The following is a 12,202-nucleotide window of genomic DNA, read 5'->3' as shown; positions in this document are numbered from 1 at the left end:
TTTGTTGCGAGGTTCACTAAGTGGCCATGTGAGGAGGGCAAGGTGCCTGGGTTTTTAGGGTGGTGGGAGAAGCACCTTTAGATTCCCAGGGCCGAGGGTCTAAGTTCTTTTCGAGGGAATTTGAAGACTGGAAAGAGCCTTTGAGCTAATCCTTAGAAGGTAAGGTAGGATTTCCATAGACGAGAGCATGATTGAAACAAGCATTTGCTCAAGAATTGTCGAATGGTAGAAAAAGACAAAGGGGTTGTTTATTCACTGATACTAAGAACTCCTGATTGCTTTACCATGGGGTTTGAATTGTTTTAGGGAAAATGACCTAAGATTTACCAGTGCAGTGACCTCACTGAAAACATTTCAGGGGTGTTTTAGGAGGAGAAATCCTGGAGCAGAAGTCGGAATACATTGGAAAGAGGAAACCTATAGAAGGGGGCCCAGAAAAATGGGAAGCCGTTGCCTTCAGAAGGTGCCCCATTTTTAACATTTATTCTGTGGGCTGTATTTGAGTACTAGGAAGAATGTTGGGTGGAGGAACAGGATTGTTTAGACTTGTCCATGCTGTGACAGGTCCCCGGGTGTGGGCAGGTGAGGTCATAACCAAACACTTGTACTTCAGGACAGACTTGGCTCAGGGGTGTGGACAGGTTTCTAGTCTTTGCCTTGGGTTAAAAGGAATACGGATTGTAATATACAGGTTGCTAAAACAAAGCCAGCTCTTTGTCCTTTCCTTGAACAGGTAAGTGAAAAGCCTTACTAACATACCAAATGACTGGTTTCTTTTTCAAAAGAGTGCATTTCTTTAAGTGGACAAAAAATCCATTCTACTTTCTACCAACAAGAGGTTTCCTCCTTGTTGGTTCTATTCTTCAAGTTCTCTGCTGGAATCATTTTGCCTTTCTGTCTGGTGTCATACTTTGTCTAAAACTGAAAAGAGTGTTGTAACAGTTGGGAATACCCAAGTGGCTTGTGAGGCATGACTGTTCCCAAGAACCCAAGTCCATACAACCTGTGTTTTTCTTCAGCATTTAGGAGAATTCTTTTTCCTTCAATTTAATGTATTTGTTTGATTTAATGGTACAAATAAATTCCCCTTTAAATGTTTAGGATATTATTTTGTTAAAGTGTAAGTATTTGTTGTTTTCAGTTACAGAGCCATTACTATATTCTTTTAAAAAATATATAGATATTTATTGACTTTAGAGAGAGAGGACGGGAGAGAGAGAAACCTGCAACCCAGGTATGTGCCCTGACCGGGAATCAAACCGGCAACCTTGTGATGCACAGGAGGACTCCCAACCAACAGAGCCACTCCAGCTGGGCTTACTTAGTGCATTAGAAATCTCTGAGCAAGGATATTGGAATATCACAGTGCAGGGGAAAAAGAGACAGCTGTCCAAAAACACAGGATTTTTTTTTTTTTTTTGGTCTCCAAAAGAAAGAACTGCATTGGTGGGGATGGAGGAATGAGGCTCTAAGATTAGATTGAAGTGAAAGAACGCATAGTGTAGAGCATGTCTTTGTGATTCACATTTAGATTTTGAATCTGTGGGTTTTATAATTTTAGAAAACAGCATCTCTGTCAAATTCATACCCTTCCATTAGGTGGTGTAAATCTCTAGGCATCAGATCCCACTTTTAGTGCATTTTCATTTGCAGTTAAATTATACCCTTTTATAACCATTTAAAGAGTCAATTAAGATACTTAATTGTTCTTTGTTTAAAATGCTTGCTTTTTAATTGTAAGCAGTAGTAACAAAGCCATGCATTTGAAGGAGAATAACCCATGGATAGGAAGCCCGCCCGAGCCATTTTTCTTCATGTTGACATTTATTTTCTCACCAGGCCATTTTCTAAACATAAAACATTTTTTCCCCAAAATGGAAATTCTTGACTATGTTGCTGATGATAAATGTAACACGTACTTGTTTTATAAATGCAAACAAGATATTATAAAGTACAAGTCCTTTATATGTATAATCACAAGTTTCAGTTTCCATTGTTCACAGTTTGGTGTAACTTTTCCTCAACAAATACTAAGAATTTTTTTTTTTTTAATATTTTGTATGTATAAGTCTTGTAAGTATGTGTTTTAACAAAAGTGAGATTATGCTACACTGTCAGTATTTGAAATCTATTATTCTTAATGGCTGCATAGTAGCATACAATATTTTATTTAATATTGTTTACAATATTTTGTTAATAATGCTGCAGTGAACATTTTAAAAGGTAAATCCTTGAATATTTGTGAAAATGTATATAAGATTCATTCCTAGATCATCAGGTTGAATATCATGTTTATTGGCAATTTTTGTTTCTTCTGTGACTTTGTTTTTTCATCCTTTGCTCATTATTCTATTGGTTTACTTAATGATATATAGAAATTATTAAAAATATGTATCTTTTGTTAAGTACATTGCAGAATTGTGTTTTTGATTTGTCATGTATATTTTCACTGTGTACATACTTTTTGCAACACTTCTGTGCTGCAAATCTTTGAATCTTTTCCTTTATGGATTGGCAATTTTTGGTGTGATGATCTATTTTTCAAAATAATTTTTTGTTTTGCAAATTCACCATCTGATATCCAATAATGTGGTTATTGATTAAAACTAGTATTGAAAAATTACTTCTTCCCCAGGATTTAAATGATGTTATTAGTAAGGCTATCCCCTTACAACTAAGTTTATTTTCATGTAGATGACTTTACTAATGATTGTCCAAAATCAGTTCACTATGCCCCTGCCTATCACTATATTTTATTTTTTGTAAAACATTTTTATTGATTTCAGCCCGGCCAGTATGCCTCAGTGGTTGAGCATCAACCCATAGGTCGCCGATTCGATTCCCTGTCAGGGCACATGCCCAGGTTGTGGGCCCGATCCCCAGTGGGGGGTATGCAGGAGGTGGCCCATTGATGTTCTCTCTCATCGATGTTTCTCTCTCTCTCTCTCCCTAAAAATCAATGAAGAAAAGTTTTTTACTAATTTCAGAGAAAAAGAGAAATGTTGATTTGTTGTTCCACTTAGTTGTGCATTCATTGGTTGCTTCTTGTATGTGCCCTGACTGGGTATCAAACCCACAACCCTGGCATATTGGGACAACACTCTAACCAACTGAGCTACCTTGGATTAATGAAAAAAAAAAATAGAAAGAATGATTGGCAGAAATGCCCAAAAATATTGTATAACTTAAGTAAAAGAAGGAACAGATCATGGGGAAAAAAAAAAAAGGTTATGGTCCTAATCTTTTTATTCTATCCGTGGTAGTGGGAAATTCTAACATCACAACTTCTCGATACCAGAAGTGCATTTTCTAAACAAAACTATCCACAATCTGACCACATTTGGAAATTTTCTAATACAAGGACTCACTGAAAATGCAAGTGGTAAACCCTGACTTAGCTTTCTACCATTCTAGACAGCCCAGATTGCTTCTCGATAGGGGTGACATCACACTAAGCGAATTTGTAATGTTTTCAGTGGTGGAGGCTGCTTCCTTAGTCATGAGCAAGGAATGGCACATGAGACTGGATTAGGACACGCTGTGGGACTAGACCCAGGGCAAATTTCTCACGGGCTCTGAACAGACTTCCTTGTGCTCCTACCACGGGCCTCCATGCCTGTCCTGACCTCTGACCCTCTGAGCCAATTACAATTCTGTTTGTTGTCCTGCTCCGGTTTCAAGTTTTCATATACAAATATATGGAAGAATATTGAGGCCCTACGATATTAGGGTGGTTCAAAGCTAATAGGGTTTCATGATTTAGAGAATCAAAGATTGCCTAGCAGGCGTGGTAGCAACAGAATGTGCTGCCTACATTTCTACTTGAAAGAAAAGCTTTAGCTTCTTTGAATTCTGCCTAAACGGATGGACTCACAGTTACGAACCAGGCAGTAGAGGTTCCTCAGATGGTCCTCTGACTAGAGTCGGGACAGGTTTCTTGGGCCTGCCTTAGGGCAGTTGCTCTGGCTGTGACCTTGCTCAAACCACTTTCCCCTTGAACTCCAATTGCCCTCACCTCTGGCAAGTCTGTGCTTAAATTTCACATTCTCAATGACACTACCTCGACCGCCTGGTTTAAAACTCTATGCACAAATACCACCCATTCACTCCCAATCTCCTTTGATCTTCTGTTTTCTACTTTACTATATATTCGTTCCTTATGGTTCCTTGTCTGCTTTCCCCCGCTAGAATGTAAGTTCCACGAGAGCAGGGACCTCTTTACCTACTAATAATATTGCAAGTCAGGAAAATATTGTGGCTATTTTTTTTTTTTTGCATTTATCTTCAGATAGAGCGGGAGGGGGAGGAAGAGAGAGAGAGAAACATTGATGTGAGAGAGACACATCGACTGGCTGCCACCCACACGACCCCAACGTGGGCTGGGGACAAACTACAACAGAGATACGTGCCCCCAGCGGGAACCGAACCCGGGACTCTCTGGTCCACGGGCCGATGCTCTAACCGCTGAGCCAAACCAGCCCGGGCTGGCTATTTTTTTTTAAATCTAGTATCATGTATGATTTGAGCAACTTATTTTAAGTTTCCAGCTTTTTTTTTTTTTCACCCGAGGACATTTTTGCATTTATCTTCAGATAGAGCAGGAGGGAAAGAGGGAAGAAGAGAGAGAGAGAAACATCAATGTGAGAAAGACACATCGAGTGGCTGCCACCCACACGACCCCAATCAGGGCCGGGGACAAACCGCAACGGAGGTACATGCCCTTAGCGAGAACCGACCCAGGACTCTCTGGTCTGCGGGCTGATGTTCTAATTGCTGAGCCAAACCGGCCAGGGCTAAGTCTCCAGTTCTTTAACTGAGCATTTTCGTGTATCATGTAATCACTTCATGCAATTTATACACTCTAGCAAGTATGAGTGATACCATGTTTTATTATAATTTTTTTAATCCTCACCTGAGGATATTTTTCCATTTATCATCAGATAAAGTGGGAGGGAGAGAGAGAGAGAAAGAGGGAGAGAGAGAAACATCGATTCGTGAGATAGACACTGGTCTCCTCCCACACAACCTTACCAGGGCCGGGACAAACCGCAACCGACGTATGTGCCCTTGACCCGAATCAAACCCATGACTCATTGGTCCGAGGGCCTGACGCTCTGACTGCTGAGCCAAACCGGCCAGGGCTGATACCATGTTTTAAAATTGTTTTAAGCATGGCTGGTGTGGCTCAATGGATTGAGCATTGTCCCAAGGGCGGAGAGGTCCCAGTTTGGTTCCTGGTCAGGGTACATGGCCGGGTTGCAGGCTCAATCCCCAGTGAAGGCTGTGCAGGAGTCAGCTGATTGATGTTTCTCTCTCACATTGATGTTTCTCTCTCTCTCTCTCCCTCTTTCTCTAAAAAGTCAATAAAAACAGCCCGGCTGGTGTAGCTCAGTGGTTGATCATTGACCCCATGCACCAAGAGGTCACCAGTTCAATTCCTGGTCAGGGCACATGCCCAGGTTGTGGGCCCAATCCCCAGTAGGGGGCCTGCAGGAGGCAGCCAATCAACATTCTCTCATCAATGTATCTATTTCTCTCTCCCTCTCCCTTCCTCTCTCTCTAAAATCAATTTTAAAAAATGTATTTTTTAAAAAGTCAATAAAAACATTTAAAAATAATAATAAAATAAAATTGTTTTGAAAATCACTTATTTTGGAAATATTTGAGATTAAAAATAGGTCACTTCCAGAATAATAAGAAAAAAAGCGGAATTAGAGTGTGTTTAAAAACAGAAACTACTGCCCTGGCCGGTTTGGCTCAGCGGTTAGAGCGTCGGCCTGCGGTCCTGAGAGACCCGGGTTCGGTTCCCGCTAAGGGCATGTACCTCGGTTGCAGTTTGTCTCCGGCCCTGGTCGGTTGTGCGGGTGGCAGCCACTCGATGTGTCCCTTTCACATCGATGTTTCTCTCTCTCTCTCTCTGTTCCTCTCTCTCCCTCCCAATCTACCTGAACAAAAAATGGAAAAATGTTCTCGGGTGAGGATAAAAAAAAAAATTAAAAAAAAAAAATAAATAAAAACAGAAACTACTGGGATAATTATGTCAAACGGTAATTTTATGCCAGGCCAGTGTGGCTCAGTGGTTGAGCGCCGACCGACCCATGTAGCAAGAGGTGGCTGGTTTGATTAAAGTTGACACAAATGAAATCTTATCCATATGAATAAGACAGTAGACACAGTCTACCTTGTCTACCTTGGGGCAGGGCTCAGAACTATGTGGCAACCCCCAAAAGCAAATTCAAATCCACAATGACCTACATTTTCTGAAGAATGTGGAGTCAAACACAGGCAACATGTAGTAAGACAATACAAATGCTCGGTAGCCATTTCTATCCTCTTCACGAAGTTTCTTTGTAACCAGTCTATTAGCCCTCAAATATTTACATTATTGTTTTTGTTTTTTGTGTTTTTTTTTATCCTCACCCGAGGACATTCTTTCCATTTTTTGTTCAGGTAGAGTGGGGGGGAGAGAGAGGAACAGAGAGAGAGAGAGAAACATCGATGCGAAAGGGACACATCGAGTGGCTGCCACCTGCACAACCGACCAGGGCTGGGACAAACTGCAACCGAGTTACATGCCCTTAGCAGGAACCGAACCCGGGTCTCTCAGGACCGCAGGCCGACGCTCTAACCGCTGAGCCAATTTACGTTATTGTTCTAAGTAGTTCTATTTTGGTTCTTATCAAATATTCGCCCTGAGATAAATAGGCCTCTTCCTAGGAGAGGAATTCTGTTCTTTCCATCTTTCCGCTGGCTTCTGTCTTTATGCTCCTTACCTCTGGTTAACCAATAGCTGCTTCGGCTCCGCCTATCGTGTCTGTGTCTGTGTCCATTTGTCAAGGAAGGAAAAGCTTCCCCAGAAGTGCCTCTAGCCAACTCTCCTAGGTAACGTCTGAGTAAGGGACCATAAGTTATTGGGCACATTGCCATGTCAGATATAATTTGGGTTTGTTAAGTAAACAGTGAGGGGAAGGATCACAGCTGAGTTTTTTGTTTTGTTTTGTTTTTAATTTATTTATTATTTTGGTACGTGCCCCTAGTGGGAACTGAACCTGGGACTCTCTAGTTTACAGGCCGATGCTCCAACCGCTGAGCCAAACCGACCAGGGCTACAGCTGAGTTCTTTATGGGTGGCTGTCCTGGTTCTGTGACCTAGTGTTTGCTTGGCATCTGCTCCTACCATACGCTTTGTTGGCTCAATCAGGACTCAGTGCCTCCTCCTGCTGACTCAGACTTTCCTCCACTCTGGCACAGCAGGCACCCTTGAGTCTCTGCCACATGCTGCTACAGTGGGTCCCAGAGCAGCCACGCAAAGTCTCAGCCAGCCTTTCATGCCACTGAATGTCCAAGGGAGGCCCAGAAACACCAATGGGATCTTCCTTAGGCCTGATCTCCCACCCACACTCTAACCGCAGAGCCAAACCTGCCAGGGCCATTTATTTAATTTATTTATTTTTAGCAATTTAATTACTTTTGTTTGTTTTGTTATTTATTTATTTAATTTTTTTTTTGGTGGTACATGCCCCTAGCGGGAACCGAACCCGGGACTCTCTGGTCTGCAGGCTGACGCTCAACCGCTGAGCCAAACTGGCCTGGGCTATTTATTTATTTTTTGGTACAAATGTTTCTCCTTTTTCCCCCATTGACAGTATCTTTAGCAATTAGAAAACTTGATTTTAGAGACAGGAAGGGAGAGACGGAGAGAAACATATATTGGTTGCCTACTGCACTGGATTGAACCTGAAACCTCTTGGTGTAAGGCATGATGCTCCAACCACCTAAGCCACACTGGCCAGGACTGTATGTATTTATATTGAGATAATATTCACATAGCATAAAGTTAACCATTTTAAAGTATACAATTCTGTAGCACTTAGTGCTGACGCCACATCTATCTAATTCCATTTTTATCCAAAAGATCTCTTACCCGTTAATTGGTTGCTCCTAAATCCCTCTTCTCCCAGACCCTGGCAATCACTAATCTTTTTTCTGTCTCTATGGATTTACCTATTTTGGATATTTCATATCAATGGAATCGTATAATATGTGATATTCTGTGTGATATTCTGTGTCTGGCTGCTTTCACCTGAGGACATTTTTCCATTTTTTGTTCAGATAGAGTGGGAGGGAGAGAGAGAGAGAGAAACATCCATGTGAAAGGGACACATCGAGTGGCTGCCACCCGCACGACCCAACCAGGGCCGGGGACAAAACCGCAACCGAGGTACGTGCCCTGAGCGGGAACCAAACCCAGGTCTCTCTGGACTACAGGCCAACGCTCTAACCACTGAGCAAAGCTGACCAGGGCTGGATCAGTCTTTATTTACCCTTTTTTTTTTTCTTTTTGGCTGAGTATATTCCATTGTATGGCTGGACCATAATTTGTTTATCCATTCATCAGTTGATAGACATTTGGCTTGTTCCACCTTTTGGCTACTGGGACCAGTGCTGCTATGAACATGTGTATACATGTATTTGTTTGCATCTGCTTGATTTTTGCTGAAGACTGAATTAGTTTTTCATGTGCTTAAGAAGTATTCGTTGAACTGCTGCATCAACCTCAGATTTCACAAATATTTTGCTTTACTGGATAAGAGTCACAGAATCTTAAAAAGGTTTGTAGTAGGAACCTTATAAGTCATCGTGTCAACCCCACATGAAACCACACATACTCAAAGCACAAGTCTATTTAGAAGGCCCTACATACAGTTCACATCATGATGTGGGGTGTCTTACTGATACTGTTCTTTGTTAACCGAATGTGTACAACACAGCTTTTGTTGTCACAAGATGGTTCTCCTTGAGAAGTGATCATATGAATTTAAATTTAGTAGCTCATCATTTTTTCATTTTGCTTTTTTAAAAAATTCACTACCGCCCTGGCCGGTTTGGCTCAGCAATTGGAGCATTGGCCTGCGGACCAGAGAGTCCCAGGTTCGGTTCCTGCTAGGGGCACATACAAAAAAAAAAAAAATTTCACTACCATCAACTTTGTATAAAGAAGCTATCGCAGACAGTCTTAATTGGTTTCAGTGATAAAATTAATGTTTGATCCCAAACAGTTTATAAATGCTTCATCACGTGTCGTGGAATTTATTTAGTTGTTTCCTTTCTTTGCAGTTTAAGACTGTCTTGCTGTTAGTCACTTTTTCTTTCTTTCTTTCTTTTTTTCTTTTTTTTTTTGGTACGTGCCTCCATCGGGAACTGAACCCAGGACTTTCTAGTCTGCAGGCGGACACTCCAACCACTGAGCCAAACCAGCCAGGGCAGTCACTTTTTGATCAAATGAACCAGCTCTAGGTCCTTAGCTTTTCCAAGAAAATGTTAATGTTTTAGGAAATGTTTCGAAGTAAATGTAAACATGTTTCTTGTATCTGACTTTATAAATCTTTGCCTCAGTTTTTGGCAGAGCTGAATAAAATTGACAAGAGGTGTGGTCTGGTGCATTATATCCACCCTGGGCATAAAATCAGGGGAATTCATAGAACAATGATTAGCCAACCTTAATTTAGTAAAGCTGATAGCAATAAAAGTCAAGGTTGGAAGACAGGGACTTGATCTGCACTGCTGTATACACCCCCCCCCCCAAAATACCTGGAACAGTGCCTGAGACAGCAGGGGTTCAGAAAATACTTGTTGGATAAGTGAATGAAATTAATTTCTGAAACAATGCTAATAAAAGTAGATGTCCTAGTAATAGGGTTGGGGCTAGGCCTTGATCACAAAATTTAAGGGGGCACTGAAAATAGCACTTTAATGCAATATTTTTTAAAAAATCAAAATTAACGCAAAAAATCGATGATGAACAACATCTCAGCATTTGAAAATAAAGAGGTTCGGCAGACGCATAGAACAGAAGAGAAATAAACAGAAGTGTTCATCGCTGCACCTGCCATTAAGCAGTGGTCCTTGCCTCACTCTGTGGCATCTGTGATTATTACACAGGTTGCCTATTAGAGTAGAAAAGTGTTGAGATGGGAGAAGGGTGCATTCAGATTAGGAATATGGACATGGATTTCAGGGGTTGCCACCATCACTGTGACCTCGGAGCTAGCAAACCAGGGCGACGCTGAATTAGGAAAACAGCATTTTTTTTTCGATGTGATTGAAAACGTGAATCGAGGGGTGGAGCCCCCAGATCAATGTACTTTGTTCAGAATTTGGTGCCTTTCCACTGTAGTCCTCCCCCCCTGCTCTGTGACTGCCAGTTGGTCCCAGCAGCACCGTGCCTTGAATAAAGGTCAGCAAAGGGGTCACCCTCCTGATTATTCTCTTCCACCGGGCAGGGGGAGGAAGCCGGGCCCGCCTTAGATCCACCACGGAGTCGCTGCAACATGCTGACAGCTGCAAATCCCTCCCAGGAGCTGCAGAGCTTCTGGGGTTGCCATGGTCCATGGGAGAGAAATGCTGGCCGCCCTCTGCTGCACCAGCCCCGAGCGGGCTGACGCTGTCACCCCTCCAGGCCCTTTCAGAAGCTTTTAAACGAGATCCCGGGGTGGGGGGCGGGGGGACGGGACGGGACATTAACGGGGGCTTCCGTCCCAGCGGCTGGGGCGAATAAAAGAGGCCTTTCTCCAACGAACGGAGCAAGTGCTGGGCTCGGGTCCAGGGCTGTGGCCCCCCGCGGGCGTCAAGGGAGGGATGCCTCGGCCAGGTCGGGGCGGACCGAGCCGCACGCTGACCGGCCGGGTCCAGGCCGAGTGGGGCCACGGGGTGCGACCCGCACGTGCGGAACCGCGGACCTGAAAAGCGGCGCAGCCCGAGCGCAGGCCCCTGGGCCGCTCGCCCCGCGCTGCCCACCCGGGTCCGCGGAGGGCCGGCGGGCGGGACGAGGGGCACGGGGCCTGGGCTCGCCTCCCCGGGCCGCGGCGGAGGCAGACAAAGCGGCAGCTGCGGCGGGGTAGGAGGGGCGCGGGGCGGCGGCGCGGGGGTGGGAGGGGCGCGGGGCGGGGGCGCGGGGCGCCGGGCCGGGGGCGGGGCGCGCGGGGAGGAGCCGCCGCGGCGTCTGGTGCCGGCGGCGCGCGCCCGTGCGGCCCCGCGGCGGCGCGTCACGCTCTCCCCACCCCGCCCCGAGCCGACGAGCCGGGAGGCGGGAGGCGGCGGCGGCGGGGCTGCTGCTGCGGCTGCGGAGGTGCAGGTGGCGGCGACCGGCGGCGACCGAGGCGGCGGCCGGCGGTGAGCGGGGCCCTCGCCCTTCCCGTCCCCTCCCCGCGCCCTCCCGCCACGCGGGCCCGGCCCTGCCCGGGGTCCGCTCGGCGCCCGCGGAGAAGCCGCGTCCGCGCGCAGGCGCCGCCGGGGGAGCCGGGAGCTCCGGGGACGGCCCTGGCGGCCAGCGGTCCCCGGGTGTCGCCGGGGAGCCGGGAAGGTGCCGGCCCCGGGCGCCCAGCCCGGCCTTCCCGTGCTCCGCCCGCCTCAAGATGGAGCTTGGACTCCTCGCCCTGCGCCGGCCCGGGCGCCGCTCCCGCTCCCCGCTCCCCGCTCCCCGCTCCCCGCCGGCGCCCGTCTCCCTCCGCTCGGCCCGGGGGCCCGGCCGCGCCGGACCTGTTGCCCCGGGCGCTGCCGCCGAGTGTCCCTCAGGCCCGGGGACCGTGCCCGCGAGCCGGAACGGGGGCACCCGCCGGCGGGTTGGCCCTGGCCTGGCTGGCGGTGGCTTTTGTCCCTGTCACCCCCGCACCCCCACCAGGGGGGACGGGGATTCTGGAAGAAGGGGGTGCTGAGAGGTACAGGGTTTCCGAGCTCGCGCCGCCGCTCGGTGGCCCGAACCCTCCGCCTGGGCAGGGGGGTGGCCCGGAAGACGGATGACACTTCTTCAGAGGTTCTTTTAAAAGCGGAGCCTCGGGGTCCCCTCCTGGGGAGGCGGTCTAGGCTTCCCAAGTGGGGTTTGGCTTTGGGGGTCAATCCTGAACTGGGCTGTTTCCCCCCTTCATGTGGCTTTTCCATCTGGCAGGGACCGAGCCCCACCTCTTGGGCATGAAGAAATTACACGTTAAATCTGCAGTCCTTTGAGATGTACCTGCTTTTAGCAAAACCTGGGCACCGATGACCGTATTTAAAAAGGGCGGAAGAAATTCTGCAAACTCTATATATACACACACATATATAATTTTGGTTTGGCGACCTTGCCTTCCTGTTCTAAGTTAGGACAGTACCTGTCCCGTAAGAGCTCAGTAAGGGTTCATGTTGCTGCTGCTACGGTTGTGATTCT

At 46.4% G+C, this 12,202-nt stretch overlaps 1 protein-coding gene across 1 annotated transcript in view; it reads left to right on the top strand.

Annotated features, from left to right (window-relative positions):
* Positions 1–11,117: 11,117 nt before the first annotated feature.
* Positions 11,118–12,202, top strand: part of CLIP1 (CAP-Gly domain containing linker protein 1) — an 88,659-nt gene continuing 87,574 nt past the window's right edge. Inside the window, exon 1 of the mRNA XM_036277209.1 lies at positions 11,118–11,172. The gene's annotated coding sequence lies outside the window, so the exon portion shown is untranslated. The remainder of the gene's footprint in view (positions 11,173–12,202) is intronic.

This window comes from Molossus molossus, unplaced genomic scaffold, assembly GCF_014108415.1.
Source record: "Molossus molossus isolate mMolMol1 unplaced genomic scaffold, mMolMol1.p scaffold_m16_p_22, whole genome shotgun sequence".
Classification (NCBI taxonomy): Eukaryota; Metazoa; Chordata; class Mammalia; order Chiroptera; family Molossidae; genus Molossus; species Molossus molossus.
Note: the sequence above shows the minus strand (reverse complement) of the source record. Positions and strands in the feature narration are given on the sequence as shown.